At 39.0% G+C, this 20,189-nt stretch overlaps 1 pseudogene; it reads right to left on the reverse strand.

Moving 5' to 3' along the window:
• Positions 1-341: 341 nt before the first annotated feature.
• On the reverse strand, positions 342-3,122 carry LOC145942165 (uncharacterized; annotated as a pseudogene).
• Positions 3,123-20,189: the final 17,067 nt, after the last annotated feature.

Genomic DNA, 20,189 nt, shown 5'->3' on the forward strand with positions numbered 1-20,189 from the left:
TATTTTGAACACCCGGTATATAATATAATAATAATAATTATTATTATTTAATATTTATTTTCATCACATTGTGACGAAAAATAGAGCTCTTATTGGATATCGCTCATCGCTCATCGCGTCAAGTATGTAATGGCCCTAAAGGCCATTGCACGTACAAAAATTTTAGTCGTAATCGTAAAGCCATAAGCAAATCGTTCAATCATAGAGAAGAATTATCATAACGTAATAAGAATGCTTGACTGTGATTAAACGATTTGTTTACGGCCTTACGATTACGACTAAAATTTTTGTACGTGCAATGGCCTTTAGGGTGATATTAAATTTGTCGTACGACAATCTGTTTAAGTGCATTGATTGGCTAAAAAATAGACTCAAGAAATTTTCTATATTGTACACACTTAAATAATAATCATTATTATTATATTATATATAATAAATATATTACATTTGCCGTACATACGACGAGTTTGTCGGACATAGCAATTGGCTATCAAATAAAAAATTTCTAGTCTTTCTTGAGCTTAGCTTCTAAGACTTGGTCCACAATAGATGATTTAAACCTTAAGCCTCGAGAGTATTCTCCTCATGAACTATTGCTTCCCAAACGTTGACAACATTAAAAACGCGTTTCCCAAATGATTTCATATTGATTTAAATAAAAAGAAAGATGTTTTAAAGTTATCCCTGCTAAAAATGATCTATTGAATCCGATTAGTTCCACATTAAATTTGGTGAAACTGAATCGGAATAAATGTGTTTTCAATCCGGTCAATCGGATGCCCGATTAGAAGTGAATCGATTTTAATATCAAGTCAATCGGAATCGTTTTTAATTCGGTATTTTTAGATTTATCTGAATCCGCCGCTATCAGTTTTAATCGTATTTAGGTCCAATCCATTTTAATCGGGTCAATAAAGTGACCATGTGAATCGTTTTGAATCCGTATCAATTGTGAAATTTTAATACAATTTGAAACTCCGATCTAATGCGATATTTCTGGATTGATCTGAATCCGCCGCTATCGGTTTCAATCGTATTTAGGTTCAATCCATTTTAATTGGGTCAATAAAGTGACGATGTGAATTGTTTTGAATTCGCATCAATTGTGACATTTTAATGCAATTTTTCGAACTCTGATCTAATGCGATATTTCTGGATTGATCTGAATCCGCCACTATCGGTTTCAATCATATTTACGCTTAATCTATTCTATTCCAATGGGGTAATAAAAGTGAATAATAAATAATATTAAGTAAAAGATACATTAAAACAAAAAGTTCCATTTATTTGCAGATATATTTTACATTTTTATTGCGCCTCAAAATCATTAGGTAATACACATAAATATCGGGCATTGCAAACATTTACAAGCACAACTTTTCTACTTACAGCAGTTACAGAAACTTCTGTAATATCGTCAAAATCTTCACACCTTATTTTTTCAATGTGTAATACATTAAAAGGTTTACAGTCAAAAGTTAAGATTTTTGAAATTCTGAAATAACATTTATTATTAAAGCTTATTATGTCCACTATTTGTCCAAATTGACCTGACTTTAATTGAATCATTGTATCAACAGTGCAGTTTGCTTTTTTGTATTTTATACTGTGAAAAACTTTACCTTTATATATACATTTCTTATATATTTTACAGAATCCTGTACCATACTGTTTAAAATAATGTTTCCCAATAAAAGTAACGTCATCTTCCCCATAAGTATATAATGTACACAAATTTTTATAATTGAATAAGTTTGAACAATAATTTTTTAATTCAGGTGACGAATACTGAACATTGTCAGTTCTGAAATGTATTGTCTGTAGAAATTTGTTTGCTACTTGTTGGTCCATGCCATTTGGACCATTGATTAATAATTTTAATTGATAAATATTGCTCTCGAAAGAGAACATAGAACTTGCCCAAAGATTGCCATTTTTTTTTACAGATTTAACAACATGTAATAAACTATGAATGTTAAATGTCATTGAATTCTTTCCAAAATACATTTGATAATATGCTACAAATTTTAATAAATCACGTTCACATTCTAATAAATCTTTTTCACTGATTTTTTTTTTAATAAGGTATGCATGCTTTTTATCAGTAATGAGTAATGTACTAAAGCTTTATCATTGAGGATACCTACTAGACACGGTAAACTATAACACAGCATCCAAAATTTTATTTCGGAAGCCTTCCATTTTTCTCGATCTTTTAAAGGTCGTGGACGTCTATGAATATCTTGCGTGGGTTTTATGGACTTTAAACGGTTTTCTATTATTTTTAATTCATTATTACTTAATTTAAATATAGAATTTATTTTCGACGAAGTCCACGATTTATATATTTGTTGATCAACACCTAAAAGCGTACCATGCATATAGTCATAAGCAAATGACCAAACCATATCGATGTTTGGAATTTGCGATAAACTGATATCGTTTTTTACTCCTCTTTCATGATATTTTCCTGAAGTAGTTACAACATGTATATCTGTTAAATAATTTTCGTGACTTCTTAATTCTGAATCATTTTCTTCGATAGGATACCTTATTCCTCTAACATCTTTGCAATACTCTAATCTATGATAGCACCAGCTACACCCATAATAAGCATTAAATTGTAATCGATTCTGCAAAACCGGTCGACATTTAGAATCCACACAACACGTTAAGGGGCAAAATTTAAGATTAAGCTTTTTGTTCTCTAAATCAGTGACTTCAATTCCTTGCTTGTATAAAATATCTACTTGTTCAATAAACTTTAAAAAGTATAAATTAACTAAATCACTGTTTGGTTCTTTTATATACATTAAAAGTCCTGCTAGTAGTACATATTTATATCTAATCTTTGGTGACAAAAAATTTAAAACTATTTGAAGAGGCTCAAATCCTTGCTTTCCGCTTTTAGTCAAAGGTGCACCATCAGTGTTGAAATTATACGTTAAGTAATGAATGTTTTCACTATTGATTTTTTTGTATAATTTACTGTCATATACATCTTCTATTATATTCTCGTTTTCAGAAAAATTGTTTCCTTTATTAATATAATTAAAAATATCATTTTTAGTTTCTGAATATGAAAATAACATTTTTAATTGATACATTAAGTCTATTGACATAAAATAATTTTTCGATTTTAGAGATATATTGATATTGTTTGTACACAATTCACAAATTGCTGTTTTTTTTATAAAATTTTTTTTTGACGTAGAATATACAATCTTTTTATTACAATTATCACAGAAGTAGTAATAAATTATTTTATCATCTGGAGGATCAAAAGCTTTGCTTAGTATGCACTTAGATATACTTAGATCTTTGAATTTAGGTCCTGCAAGTAATTTTATCATATTAACTAATTCAGATCTTGCTATATCTGATACTTTAAATCGAATACAGAAAGCCATGATCATTGTCATTACATCTCGTACTGTGATTTGAGTCTCTTCAAACATTACAGTATCATCAAAATTCGTATTATCAAGATCATCATTTTCGCTATCATAGGAATAATAATCACCTGTGTGATAATAATCAGAAGCAATGCTATTTTCATCTTCACTACTATCATGTACACTATTGTTTAAAATTTTGTCATCGGTTCCATTGAAGTCATCACAGTTTGAATGTTCTGAAAAAATTATTTTTATAATTTTTATTAATTTTTTTATTTTTATTTTTATTTTTATTTTTTATTTTTATTTTTATAATTTTTTTATTTTTATAATTTTTTTATTTTTATAATTTTTTTATTTTTTATCGTTTTTATATGCATGTTTAATAATCTGAGATTCCATTGAAATTTTTAAGTTACCTTTATCTTCATTATTGCTATGATGCCAGTCATAATCTTCCATCTGAAAATCATGTGAATCGTCTGTATTGCTGCTTATTAATGGATTGTCTCCATCCTCTTCAATATTCATAGGTACTGTGACGTGACGCCTTTTGAGCGCCGTCACAAGGGCAATAGCTCGACCGGGGAGGGAAGGGGAGAGCCGTCCTGGGGTTGCTTCTCACACCCTGAGAGATAGCGACCTTAAAGCGAAAAGATTATATTTTATTGTTATTTTTGTTTGTATAATATTTCCTGCGTTACCGTATTGAGCGAATGTGAGTTGAAATAACCGTGACACGACTAACTGAGTGGAGGATTCCTCAACGAAATGTGCAGCAAGATTCCGGAGATCCAAGGAGGAAACTACCGTAAATGGATACCGTGCCAAAGGTCATGTATCGAGTTCCCGTCGCTACCGCCATCCCGAGATATTATCTAAACTATAAGCTGTTCTAGAGATCTGATGGAAGCGCTAAAGGATACCGAGAGGCCCCCTCATGCTGCAGAGTGAGGAGAGGGCCCTATATCAGCCCATAAACACCTGCGGGAAGGATTGGATGACGGCCCGGCCAGCCTGCCAATTCAAACCCCGGAAATCAAGAATTATGAGGTGATACCGCCACGATACCGGAAAGAGCGGGAAGCGAGTCTCCGAAAATCACGGGTACAAGGACGAGGGCGCCGAGGGATCGATGGGCGGATCCCGGCAGCCCCACGGCGACCGAATATCGATAGGATGCGCGGGAAATCGGCGCGGAGCTCGAGGGACCTAAGGACTCTCTCTCGGAGAGTCACTTCTGTCTGGCGTACGGAACAAGTGAGAGGGACTCCAGGACGACAATCGATCAGCCTTGCGAACCTATTGTAAGCCGCCACTCGGGTAGTTCGTGAGTAGAAATTGTTCCCGGTCCAGCTAGTGTCGTGTATTACCGTGCCGTGGGTTAAAGTCTGTCGAGTAAAATCGACAGCTTTATACTGAATTACCGTTTCCGTTTAGCGGAGCATAGTTGCTCCAGAAAATTGTTACCGCGATACTGGCTCATACCGGGTACCGCGAAAGTGTCTCTCTCAGGGAAGTTGCCGCCGACAGTCGTCATAAGTTAAGACTCGAGAATTATATTGTATTGTATCGTATCGTATCGTATCGTTGTTTTTGATGGAATTATAAGATCGCGTTAAATAACCTCGGAATTTGTGCGTGGTCGCTCTCTGCGAGTTACCGTTACCGTATCTATTGCGAGGAACTCGGCGAGAGTCGTACATATAGCGCGAAATTACCGTTTGTTTTATTTCGTAAAGATTCCGTAAATATCGTCTCGTCCCGTCTGTTCGAGTGACCTTCGTGGCAAATAACGTTATATATCCTCGTGGTGCGCCATCGGGGACGCCTCGTTAATACCGTAATTACCGTAATTACCGTTCCTTAATATTCCGACATTTCGAGATATCGATGGTGAAGATTGTAGTCTCGCGCGCGTGAGGAATGCTGCGACCACATTCCGGAGTTTTTGTATACCGCGCTTACCTTCTCGCACCTATTGTTCGCTACCGGAGCTAGTTTCGATTCGAATACGTTTATATACCGCGTGTACCGATTACATCGAGCGTGAATTCCCACCGTAAGGTAATCGTTTCCTGTAATTTCGAGATTATTACTGTATCAATTGTATATGTCCTTCTAATGTTATGTGTTAAATATATTTGTTAATTAATTATTGAATATTGAGTGTCAAATAATTTCCCTCCTCTCCTCCAGAATCTCTCTCTAGCGTTACCAAAGAATCGCGCCCCTCTGCCATACACTGAGCTAGGCGCAGCCGGACCGTTATATCAAGTTTCTTAAGAGATTCTCGTTACCGTGGCGCGAGAAATCGCGCCTGGCGCCCATTTATTAACATAGAGTTTATACTGTAAAGTACCGCATTACCGTTGACTACCTATCTCGTTACCGTATCACCTACCTACGTTTCGATAGATATCGCTCCCGATTTACATTGCACGTCGCTTTCTCGAGAGCGGCGTTCTCGAGAGAGGCAAAGACGTCGCAAATTTTGGCGCCCAACGTGGGGCCCACGCCGTTGGAGACTTTACCGAAGTAGAAAATTTTTTTTTTTGAATAATCAATTATATTGTAGCGAAAGATAGATCTGGAGAGGGAGTGTTGTCCGATTGTCAATTTTTTTTTTGTCCATCTAGTGACTACGTATAATCATTGTGTCTTTGTGTCGTATATTAATCCTTCAATTACAGTGAAAATTTTTTGGTGTTCTGTGAGTCCGGTAAAAGGTTAGAGTTGAGATACTGTATCAGTAAGTAAAGTATCTGTCCAATTTCAAAAAACTTTGTGGTTTGAAAATTTATCGGGTAACCTTGGAATTTGTGTGCCACAAAAATTTGGTTCGCCGTGCGTTGTGTTGACGCTTGCCGGATCGCTACGCGGTGTGTTCTTTTTCTTTTTTTTCTTTCTCTTTCGCGCACGCTGCCGACCTCGGCGCGATATAGAAACGTAGATAAATCTTTAATACCGCCGAAACGCTACCTTTAGACCAGCTATTCGAATGACCGCTATTATTTATATATTATTATACCTATTGTAGTCTTATATATTATCATTTTTTTTTGCGCTCTTTCGCTCTACCGATACCGTTTGGTCGTTTATCGTTTCTGTTTGCTGTTCCATCAATAGACGCTTGACTTTCCTTTTTGTTACGACTAATACCGATTATATTGAAAGTTTTCGTTCTTTTCTTTTTCAAGTTCACAGCCACTATTGTATTATCGATCGCGTTTTTTTCCGTGTCTTTCTATTACCCTCTCAAACTACCGGCAACCATTGTTTTCGAGTTAACATCAAGGTTGCTCAACATTTTGGTTAACGTGCCGGTCGGTTAGCTCAAGTTCACATTGTTTCGAATTTTGTTTTGATCTCGGGTTTGTTTGACCTCTTATATTTCGGGTTTGTAATTTCGTAAGTCATTGGGTCGTGTTATTATTTTTTTTTGGTGTCCTCTTTGCCTTTCTAACTTTAACTTGTCGACACCACATAACCGTTTTTTTTTCTTCTCTCAATATTTTGATACCGCTACCGAATTCGAATTTTTTTTTCTTGATACCGTTACCGAATTCGCCCGTGTTCGTCGAGATACCGCTTGTACCGCCGAAGAAAGTTATTAACGGGTTATTGAACTACTCTTGGCAGAGATTGGTGGAGATTCGGAATACCTTGCCGTGACTTGATACCGAACGAATTTTTGTTCTCCCGGTCGGCTCTACCGTTCCAAATGAGAAAAGATACCGACATCCACCAGTGGATACACAGTCTAACTGTAGAACAGGCAAGACAACATTTGGAGGATCGGGGATTAAGCACCCAAGGAATCTTGCCGGTTTTACGCGCGCGGCTCCTACGACACGAGGAAGAGACCCACGGTAATTCTATCAACACCGCGGGCACGATGTCGACCGATGAGGGCGCCACCCCGAGTCAAACCACCCTCTTGGAGGGAGATACCTCGGCGGATCCAAGGTCCCCTATGTTTTTCTCATATGGGGAGGTAAAATTAGACGAACCCCGCGTGGAACGAGCCAGTCACCCGGGACCTACGCTACACTATCCTCCGTACCGGCCACCAGACCCTCGCCCTTCGCGCGCCTCTACCGCGGAAGCCTACAACCTAATGAGAAAATGGAACTTGCACTTTTCGGGGAAACGGGGCAGCGACGCGGAAGCTTTCTTGCTAAGAATTAAGGAAGCCCGAGCGATAGTACCGATATCAGATGCCGATCTTTTCAAGTGTTTACCGTTATTCCTATCGGATATGGCCTTGTATTGGGTCCGGTTAGAAAGCGAAAACTGGCGGAACTGGGGTGACTTTGAGGCGGCATGGAGGGGACGATTCGGGGACCCCGACTATCAGTACGCACTCCGCGACGAAATTTTTAGACGAACGCAGGGGGAGCACGAATCGGCAGCCGATTACCTTACATGCCTTCGCGCGTTGCTCAATCGCATGATACCCCGCTGGCCGATGGCGGAACAGTTAAATTTCGCGCATCGGAATATGCTACCGCGATTGCAGATAAGCATCCGACGTCAAGAGTTCGTCGACTTTGCTACCTTAGAGTATCTCGCCACGAGAGTCGAGAGATCCTTTCTTGCCGAAAAAAATTACCGACCCCCGCTACCGCCGGAACAATCCATTTTCCCGGATTTGGCGTACCATGCGCCGAAAGGCAAAGTGAAGAACCCCGCTACCGTTGCTACCGCTACCGCTACTAGAAAGGAAAAGAAAAAGCCCGCCAAAAACGCGAACGCGCATACCGAAAAGAACGAGACCGCGACAGTTACCGCTACGGCTACCGCTTCCGATACGACATCCCGTGATACCGTGAATCCTACCGTGACTACCATGCACTCCATAAAATGTTGGAACTGCGATAAAACCGGACATCGCGCGCGCGGGTGCACCGAACCGCGCAGAAAATATTGTTACCGCTGCGGTAAGCGTGATGTTACCGTACAAACTTGTCCCACGTGTGCGGGAAACGCCAGCCGGAGCCAGTAGAAAGGGTCCCTACGACTCCGAGCCATGAAGACGAGGCCCGCACAACCGTGACACATACCGGGGAGGAGGATACGTTACTACAGTCATATGTCACCTTAGAGTCAGATACCTTACCGTCTTTACGATACTTTTCCATTAAAATACGCGGATATCCTCTCGCGGCTCTCGTGGACTCGGGGTCGAACCGAACGCTGCTAGGTCGCGAAGGGATCAAGATTATCCGCGCATTAGGTATCCTCACTCATAGAAACAGGGGCATGCAAATCCGCACCGCGAATGGTCAACTCGCGGATATTAGCGAGGAAGCTCGAATACCCATAGAATTAAAAGACCGATGTCATGAAGTTACCGTAGCCTTATTACCGAACTTAGCCGTACCGTGCATCCTCGGAATTGATTTTCTAATGAAATTCGGCATAGGAGTAGATTTTGCTACGGGCGAATGGTACTTCGCAGAAACGCCACATCTTCGCTACCGTCTCGCTACCGAAGAAACCCCACGCGGAACCTCGTGCTACGGATTATCGGAATTAACCCCCGAACAGGAGAAGGAATTAGAAATTTTTTTACGAACGTTACCGGAACCCTCAGAAAACCCAGGCGTTACCGCATTAACCGAACATAAAATAGACGTAGGTTTGAATCCGCCAATACGACAGCGCTGCTACCTAGTATCACCGAAAGTGCAAGAAGCCATACGAGCCGAAACGGATAAGATGCTAGCGGCGGGGATAATAGAACCATCATTTAGTGAATGGTCGAATCCAATTGTCATGGTGAAGAAGCCCAATGGCAAATACCGTTTCTGCTTAGATTTCCGAAAAGTTAATGGCGTATCGAAAAAAGACGCATATCCGCTACCGAATATGAACGGGATTCTTGATAAACTACGTTCCGCCCGCTATATTTCGACAATTGACTTAAGTCAAGCCTACTTTCAGATACCGTTAGCTAAGGATAGCCGTGAGATTACCGCATTTAGTGTTCCCGGAAAAGGATTATACCATTTTACGCGAATGCCGTACGGTCTCACCGGGGCACCGGCAACCTTCCAAAGACTGTTAGATCGCCTGATAGGCCCAGAAATGGAACCACACGCGTTCGCGTATTTAGACGACATTGTTATAGTCACGCCAACTTTCGAAGAACACATGAGTTGGTTAGGAAAAGTTCTTGATAAAATTGTTACCGCCGGCCTTACCGTAAACCGGGATAAGTGCGAATTTTGTCGTTCTCAAGTGCGATACTTGGGATTTATAGTGCAACAAGAAGGGCTAACGGTAGATCCCGAAAAGACGCGACCGATCCTGGAATATCCCGCTCCGCGAAATATTAAACAATTGCGTCGATTTTTAGGAATGTCCTCTTGGTACCGTCGATTTATCCAACAGTTCGCGACCCTAAGCGAGCCTTTAACCCGGCTTTTGAAAAAAGGCAAGCGCTGGGAGTGGGGGGATGATCAGGTTCGCGCCTTTGAGCAGATAAGAGAGCAGTTGGTTACCGCACCGACGCTGGCATGCCCGAATTTTGAGATACCGTTCGTGTTACAGACCGATGCCAGTTCCGTAGGGTTAGGCGCAGTATTAACTCAAACTATCGACAACGAAGAAAGAGTAATAGCGTTTGCGAGTCGTGCACTATCAGATCCCGAAAAGAGATATTCCGTTACCGAACAAGAATGTTTAGCTGTCGTTTGGGCTATACAGAAATTTAGGCCATATCTCGAAGGATACCGATTTACAGTGATTACCGACCATAGTAGCTTACGCTGGCTACATAACCTAAAAAATCCGACGGGCAGACTCGCGAGGTGGGCACTAGAATTATTGGAATATGATTACGAGATCATCCACCGTAAGGGTGCTCTACACCACGTACCGGACGCTCTTTCCCGAATGTTTGAAACAGACGATACCGACGAAACACTGACCGCCGCGATAACCCCAATTCCAATAATCGCCGCCCTAGAGACCGTAGACTTAACAAACACTAACGATGAATGGTACCGTAAGAGATATAAAGACGTCGTATCAAATCCAAATAAATTCACGCAATGGAAGGTTATCGACGGGCGATTATACTTTTTAAGACCCAAACGCGTAATTTCCGAGATAGTAGAAGACCTAGATCGATGGAAGCTAGTGATACCGAAGGAATACCATACAGAAGTTTTAAGAGAATCTCACGACATGCCACAGGCAGGCCATCTAGGCACAGAAAAAACGTATCAACGCGTCGCCGTTACGTACTTCTGGCCGAACTTATTCCGCGATGTTACCGAATACCTTAAAAGATGCGATCTCTGTCAGCGAACCAAGGTCGAGCAAGCGAGCCCCGCAGGCCTTATGGGACGTCGGATCGCAGACGGACCGTGGACCGCTATAGCTACCGATATAATAGGCCCGCTACCGCGCAGTAAAGCTGGATTCCAGTATATTTTAGTGGTGCAGGATCTGTTCACGAAATGGATAGAATGTAGGGCCTTAAGAGCCGCCACCGGCAATAAAATTAGCGAAGCCCTAGGTGACTTGGTGATCTCTCGATGGGGCGCTCCGAGGTTCCTCTTAACCGACAACGGTACCGAATTCATAAATAAAGTGATTAAGACATTTACCGAAGATCATAATATCACACACACTACCGTGCCTCCATACCATCCTCAAGCCAACCCCGTCGAGCGCGTGAATCGAATACTGAAAACGATGATTATTGCCTTTATCGAGAAGGATCACCGCGAATGGGACGAACACCTTTCCGAGTTCCGCTTCGCCTATAATACCGCCTTACACTCATCTCTGGGAGCGTCTCCCGCATTCTTAAATCTCGGTCGAGAATTGGAGTCGATATATTCACTACATCGACGTAGTCAAGAAGTTACCGAAATTGAGACAGGAGATACCGCGAATTGGGCGACGCGTATGAAACAGCTACAATCATTACGCGAATGGGTTACCGAAAATTTAAATAAAGCTTACGAGAAACAGGCCTCCCACTATAATTTGCGTCGGCGCAATCGAACGTTTCGGGTAGGCGATCTGATATTAAAGCGTCAACACATATTATCGTCCGCTGCTCAGAATGTAGCCGCAAAATTGGCACACAAGTTCCAGGGACCTTTTAAGATAGCGCGAGTGATCTCTCCAGTGGTTTACGAATTGGCGCAACTGGACGGATCACCCGCAGGAAAAACCCACGTGCAGGATATAAAACCCTACACACCTCCTGACCTCGACGTGTAGATGCCGCGCACGCTTATGGACCACCGGGCGATTAGGAAGCTTTGGAGAGACTTCTGGTCCCGACACCGTCCGGTATGGGAATTCATTCATTTTAATGATGAAGGATTTTGGATGGATCTCGAGGAAGTAGCCGGAGAAGTCCGGGCCGCCCGATGGACCACCGAGGGAGCGGTAGTGCGGGAATACCCGCACACCCGGGACGTCCTCGTTCAGACCTCACCAGCGGAGGTTATTAACAGGGCTACCCAGACCGCAACCCCTGACCCCATCCAGGGGGCCAGGCAAACGCCTCGCTCTCCGGAACGGAGCACGCCAAGCCGGAATGGGACGGGACCCGGGCCTCACCGCCGAGTCCGGGAGCGCTCCCCCAGGAGTCCAGCGAGGAGAGGACGATATCCCGGCGGGTGTTGGAATTGCGGGTCCGACCAACACCCATACGCGGGGTGTCCCCTCCCACGCCTGGGGGACTTTTGTTACGGGTGCGGGCGGCGGGGGGTGACCCTCCGCGGTTGTGGGCGCTGCGGTACCACCTACCAAAACACGGCCCCATATACCGCTGGGAGAGGTCCCCGAGCACCCCGTTCCCCGGTGCCAGCCGAGCGGGACGATGATCCACTCCGGGACGGATGGCCCTGGCAGAGGGACGTCGACCGGGACCACTCGCGGGAGAGACGGCCACAGTAACACCGTCTCGGGATTTCTTCTTTTTGTTGTTTTTCGCCCCGACTTTTCTTTAGGTACCGCTCAGACAAAAGTTTTTTTTGGTACCGCTTATCCAAAATTTTATTTTGTTTTTTTTGTTCAGCTCTTGTTTCTTTTTCCTTTTTCTTAGGTACCGCTATCATAGTAGTTTTGTTTCTTTTTGTTTTTTTTTTGTTTTTTTTGTTCTCTTTTTGTTTTTTTTCCCGGTATATATATTTTTTCTTTTGGGGATTCCTTCAAAAATTTTAGGTACCGCCATAATCAGTTTTTTTTTGTCTCGGTCCCTCCTACCTTGCTATTTCTGTTATACCGGACAATAAACCATCGTAACCAACATACTCTCGCCTGTTTTCTCACCTACCCTCTTAAAACTCCGAACTTTCCTTTTCGCGGTCGCGAGTGCGCGAGAGGGCGCACCCGATCGCTGAGCGGCCCACGCCGATACCGAACGGCGAATGAGGGGGGGGGGATAATAGAAGGGAATTCGCGCTACATACTGTCGGATCAATAGAACTAGAGAGGAAACGCATAGATGAGTTGCGAGGTCCGGAAAGTGATACTCTGGAAGTGCTGCCGGAGTGGCGGATATCGGCTACCGAAGCTCCGAACCCCGGTTCTCCTCTAGGAAGGGGGAGTTGTGACGTGACGCCTTTTGAGCGCCGTCACAAGGGCAATAGCTCGACCGGGGAGGGAAGGGGAGAGCCGTCCTGGGGTTGCTTCTCACACCCTGAGAGATAGCGACCTTAAAGCGAAAAGATTATATTTTATTGTTATTTTTGTTTGTATAATATTTCCTGCGTTACCGTATTGAGCGAATGTGAGTTGAAATAACCGTGACACGACTAACTGAGTGGAGGATTCCTCAACGAAATGTGCAGCAAGATTCCGGAGATCCAAGGAGGAAACTACCGTAAATGGATACCGTGCCAAAGGTCATGTATCGAGTTCCCGTCGCTACCGCCATCCCGAGATATTATCTAAACTATAAACTGTTCTAGAGATCTGATGGAAGCGCTAAAGGATACCGAGAGGCCCCCTCATGCTGCAGAGTGAGGAGAGGGCCCTATATCAGCCCATAAACACCTGCGGGAAGGATTGGATGACGGCCCGGCCAGCCTGCCAATTCAAACCCCGGAAATCAAGAATTATGAGGTGATACCGCCACGATACCGGAAAGAGCGGGAAGCGAGTCTCCGAAAATCACGGGTACAAGGACGAGGGCGCCGAGGGATCGATGGGCGGATCCCGGCAGCCCCACGGCGACCGAATATCGATAGGATGCGCGGGAAATCGGCGCGGAGCTCGAGGGACCTAAGGACTCTCTCTCGGAGAGTCACTTCTGTCTGGCGTACGGAACAAGTGAGAGGGACTCCAGGACGACAATCGATCAGCCTTGCGAACCTATTGTAAGCCGCCACTCGGGTAGTTCGTGAGTAGAAATTGTTCCCGGTCCAGCTAGTGTCGTGTATTACCGTGCCGTGGGTTAAAGTCTGTCGAGTAAAATCGACAGCTTTATACTGAATTACCGTTTCCGTTTAGCGGAGCATAGTTGCTCCAGAAAATTGTTACCGCGATACTGGCTCATACCGGGTACCGCGAAAGTGTCTCTCTCAGGGAAGTTGCCGCCGACAGTCGTCATAAGTTAAGACTCGAGAATTATATTGTATTGTATCGTATCGTATCGTATCGTTGTTTTTGATGGAATTATAAGATCGCGTTAAATAACCTCGGAATTTGTGCGTGGTCGCTCTCTGCGAGTTACCGTTACCGTATCTATTGCGAGGAACTCGGCGAGAGTCGTACATATAGCGCGAAATTACCGTTTGTTTTATTTCGTAAAGATTCCGTAAATATCGTCTCGTCCCGTCTGTTCGAGTGACCTTCGTGGCAAATAACGTTATATATCCTCGTGGTGCGCCATCGGGGACGCCTCGTTAATACCGTAATTACCGTAATTACCGTTCCTTAATATTCCGACATTTCGAGATATCGATGGTGAAGATTGTAGTCTCGCGCGCGTGAGGAATGCTGCGACCACATTCCGGAGTTTTTGTATACCGCGCTTACCTTCTCGCACCTATTGTTCGCTACCGGAGCTAGTTTCGATTCGAATACGTTTATATACCGCGTGTACCGATTACATCGAGCGTGAATTCCCACCGTAAGGTAATCGTTTCCTGTAATTTCGAGATTATTACTGTATCAATTGTATATGTCCTTCTAATGTTATGTGTTAAATATATTTGTTAATTAATTATTGAATATTGAGTGTCAAATAATTTCCCTCCTCTCCTCCAGAATCTCTCTCTAGCGTTACCAAAGAATCGCGCCCCTCTGCCATACACTGAGCTAGGCGCAGCCGGACCGTTATATCAAGTTTCTTAAGAGATTCTCGTTACCGTGGCGCGAGAAATCGCGCCTGGCGCCCATTTATTAACATAGAGTTTATACTGTAAAGTACCGCATTACCGTTGACTACCTATCTCGTTACCGTATCACCTACCTACGTTTCGATAGATATCGCTCCCGATTTACATTGCACGTCGCTTTCTCGAGAGCGGCGTTCTCGAGAGAGGCAAAGACGTCGCAGTACATAAGTACTTGTACTATGCCCTGTACAAAATTTAAATGCATTACTTATACAATTTTAAATATCTTAAAAGACCACAAAAATTTTGTTGTTAAAAATAAATTTATTACAATAAATATTTTATACATGTCACTTAAATTCAATAAAAAATAATCAGTGTCTTTCAATATTTTGGAAAAGTAAAACGTATTCTAAATTATAGAAAAAAAATTAGTTTTGTCCTATAACGTAAAGTACTTTTTAATTTTATTGAAATAAGCTGTCTCAGAACACTATGTATGTACAAAAAATCTTCAATTAACAATAAACAATAAGATTATATTTAAAAGTAACAAATAAATTAAATAAACATGTCTTACCAACAGTAATTTGCTTACTGCGTAGAGAATCCCAACTAGTAGCTTGACATACGGTGTGCCTGTAATCTGTTTCATAATTTTTCAATAATCCTGTTTTATATCTGTTTTTTACTTTTTTTATTTTATTATCGCTCTTCAATAAGTCATCATCATTTTCAGTCTCCATTTTTTTAAGAAATCTATATAACTGATCTGTAATATATTTAAGCATATAAATGAAATAATATAACTATATTTAAAGATTACACAGCATGCAATATATAAACATAAATCATTACTTACTGTTCGTCTCGTGGATGAGTTATTAGGAAGCGTTCACGATTATATAACTAATAGGAGCTCGATTTTCCGTATCATGATTCATGATGCCATTTTTCCCGACGCAACACGACGCAAGCAACATACAATTATAACGAACCGAGTATAGTTCCGAGCTTCGGCTAGCTTCTGTTCTCGTCTGCTATCCGAAGCTAGCCGAAGCTGGGAGCTATACTCGGTTCGTTATAATTGTATATTGCTCGCGTCGGACAAATGGCATCATCATGAATGCTTTATTGACAATACATACAGGTGCATGACGTACCGTAAGTGCGTTACGTGGTATGCATCCTTTATACCACCACATGAGAGATCACTGGTCACTGATGTATCATTCTCTCCATAATATCACTATAACTCACGTCGCCTTTTTAAAGAAAAAAGGAAAACAAGCAAAAATTCAGAAAAAAACTTGTATACTTCGTCCAGCGCGAAAAAATATATCCATTGATCAGACGAAATGTGTCCGTTTGTTTTTTTGTGTGCTCCGTTATATGGACACCGCTGCGGACAGATACATATTTGTCGTGTCTTATTTTAGCAAGAATTTCACGTTGCTTATTATTGAACACAAAATGAATTGTGCTTATGTGAAATTTTTATCAGGTTCACTAAAAGACAAAAAAAATAGTTCCAACTTCTTGTATCCAAAATTTCAAACAAGATACACATACAAAAATAATGAAATATCTAGTGACACAGGGTGAAAATTTATTTCCAGCAGCAGTTTTGTTATTAGCAAGTAAGTATACATAATATTATTGTTTTTTTATGTTAATAAAGATGCATTAACTGTATAAAAATTTCATATACGTATGCATGATAATCTCTAGCAAAAATAATGTTTTCTTTTTTTGTTACAAAATGTCTGTCATATAATAGCAGTTTCTCTTTTCTTAAATATTAAAATAAATCAAAATTTTATTATATTTTTAAATCTATATTTTCACTAAATTAATGTACACTACATTATAGTACTTGTTTTATTTATGTATTAGAATAAAATAATCAAAATATTTGTAAATACCAAAATGCTTCTGATATTTTTTAGATTCTAAGAAGGAAATGGATGAAATGATTGTCAAAAAAAGAACATCTAGTGCACCTTCACATCTGTTACAGTCAGCACCAGAAGATGTGAATTCAGACAATGAAAGAAGTAATTTGAAGCTGTCAAAAAACTCGTTGATTACTCAGGATGTATGTCATCTACATATATTATTTTTTAATTTAAATGTTTTAGTATACATAATATTTTTAAATTTAAACACGACAAATAAGACATCATATTTACAATCTTCTACATGCAATATTTTATAACAGATATTGTATGAATATTCTTATAATAATATTTGTTTTATTTAAGTAACTTATTTTGTACTCAAGAAAGATCTTTCGTAAATACCTCTTATTCGTATTGCTTGAATTTAAAAATATTATTATACAAATTCCTACTTTGTATAATAGTTAAAAGTTTAACTACAAAGTAGGAATTTGTATAAGTAATGTTTATATAAAACTTTCATGTTATATGTTATCCCTATAAAAACTTACCTTTAAAAAAAGGTAAAAAATGTCGCCTAGTATGGGCACGCCAGTAGTGAAAAATTACCCATTGTAAACCCATGTGTAAAATCGTATGAAAAATTACTCATTGCAAACCCATGTAGAATTGTAGTATAAAAAATTACCTATTGCAAACTTATGTAGAATCATATGAAAAATTATCCATTGCAAACCCATGTAGAATCGTAATACAAAAGTAATGATATAAAAAAAAATTGCGCGCCAAGTAAAAATAGAAACTTTTGTACCAGTGGAAAATTTAAGTTGCAAATTATTAATACTAAATTAAACAATATGCTAAAGTTAATTTTGAAATTTAGCAGTGCCTAGTTTTTTTAATTAAAATTTTTTTATTTTTTTTTATTTGTATTAATTTTAATAATTTTTTAATTTTTATACTATTCTACATGGGTTTGCAACTTAAATTTTTCACTGGTTCATTATACGACTCTATAGGTTTGCAACTTAAATTTTCCACTGGTACAAAAGTTTCTACTTTTACTTGGCGCGCAATTTTTTTTTATATCACTTTTTTATATTATTTTTGTATTACGATTCTACATGGGTTTGCAATGGATAATTTTTCATATGATTCTACATAAGTTTGCAATAGGTAATTTTTTATACTACAATTCTACATGGGTTTGCAATGAGTAATTTTTCATACGATTTTACACATGGGTTTACAATGGGTAATTTTTCACTACTGGCGTGCCCATACTAGGCGCCTTTTTATACCTTTTTTTAAAAGTAAGTTTTTATAGGGATATCATTCATTTTTGTATATGATTTAGATTTACTAGGGTTGCTCAAATAATGCCATTTTTTTCAGAAACTATTTATTAAACAGGTTTAAAATGTTTTTAAACATACATAGATATTTCTTCTTTTTAAATATATATTATTTTTTAATATAATCTCAAAACTTCTATAACCTTATACCAGCATGATACAAGTATATGTATGCCTTTACTGTATCAACTCTTGTTTTTTCTACGTAACCATGTCATCACAGTTTCAATCATCCCCTCATCATCTTCCCAATCTTGTTTCGCAGAGATCTTTAAATTATATGTTTAACACAGTTTAGCGATAGCTTCCAATATTTAACTTTTTGAACCACTTAATTAAATGCACTTCGCGAAATACGATTTGGAAGATGAAGAGGGCGTGATTTAAATGTGAAAACATGGTTACGTGGAAAGGACATAAGTTGGTACAGTAAAGGCAAGTAAATACATATAATGTATCGTACTGGCATAAAGAAATAGAAGTTGATTGAGATTACCATGTATATTGTGTATAAATTGTTGAATAAATATTCTGAAAAAATAATGTAGGGCATTACTTTTTGAGCAACTCTAGTACTATTTCAAAAAATTACAATGTTCTCATTCTGTACCTGTAATGTAAAACATATTTAAATCATTAGAGTACGTACATATATACAAAATATACTGTTTCTTTATTTTATATTAACAATTATATACTTATGAAAGAAATAGTAGGATGACAGCGTAACAAGAAAGTAATTATTATAAAAGAAATTTAGTAAATCTCACATATAAGTAGTATTGCATATCACATGTATCGTTACCATTTTACTATTTCTTTCATAATAATAACTACTTTCATGCTACGCTACCATTTTATTATTTCTTTCATAAGTATATAATTATTGATGTAAAATAAGGAAGCAAATAAAAGCTAATAATAATAAATAATGTAAAGATAATAATGTTATGAATGCTATGAGCTATAAAAATGTATATAAATTCTTTATTATAGCTCATATCATTTATAGCACTATTATCTTTACATTATTTATTATTATTAGCTTTTATTCGCTTCCTTATTTTACATCAATAATTATGTACTTATAAAAGAAATAGTAGGATGGTAGCGTAGCATGAAAGTAGTTATTATTATGAAAGAAATAGTAAAATAAAATGGTAACGATACATGTGATATGCAATATACTACATACATGTGATATGCAATACTACTTATATGTGATATACTATTATATATTTTTTTCATAATAATATAATAATAACTATTTTCTTGTTACGTAACCATCCTATTATTTTTTCATAAGAATATAATTGTTAATATTGTTATAAGAAATATAAAATAAAATAATTACTTGATTCTTATAAATCTCATCTTCTTCTTCTATCGATTATGACCCTCTGGCTGGATTTTCTTATAATAAATAAAAACGAGCTAACCGCACACTTAACCTATGTCACATGTCACATATCACATACATGTATATATATTATATATATATATATATATATATATATATATATTATACATAACCCCGCCCGCTGCTAATATCGCAAAGCGCCACTAACGCCGTCTGTTGTGAAACGTGAGAACTGGACAAGATTACTACTACATGCATCTATTGCATGTGTTGTTTACGTGTGATATACGTGTATGCATGTGTTGTATACGTGTGATTAATAATACGTGTAGCACGATAGATACTACTATGTATGCGTGAACGATGATGATGATGATGATGACGTGGACGTTTCTTAAAAGAAATTTTTCATATTTAGACTTTGCATTATGATATTTCCGCTTACAAAGCACGTAGAGCAAAATTAAATACACTTTCATTATATAAATCGAACTCAATCTATTGATTAAGCCTAGTAAAAACTCGATCGCTTCAGTCGTTATTGAGCATCCGAATCTATGACTATCTCGAACTGTCCGATTCGCGTAAAGATACACGGTGCCTCGCTTCTAAGAGTCGGCTTCGCCCTAACTAGGCGCGAGACACTACCGTGTCTCTTGATATGGTGCATAATGAATAAACCCTGGTGAAAATAACTTTACAATTTTTTACGCGAAATTATGTGAAAACTATGATTTTTTATTATATAATTACAAGTTTTTGAATTATTTCAACGTGATTTCTACGCGATTTGACGCGATTTGGTCCATGTTTGTAGTTTTTTATAAATTTACGTAAAAAGTTATGATTTTCTACAA

This window comes from Prenolepis imparis, unplaced genomic scaffold (genome assembly GCF_030444845.1).
Source record: "Prenolepis imparis isolate NDT839.2.m4 unplaced genomic scaffold, iyPreImpa1.0 SCAF_10, whole genome shotgun sequence".
Lineage (NCBI taxonomy): Eukaryota > Metazoa > Arthropoda > Insecta > Hymenoptera > Formicidae > Prenolepis > Prenolepis imparis.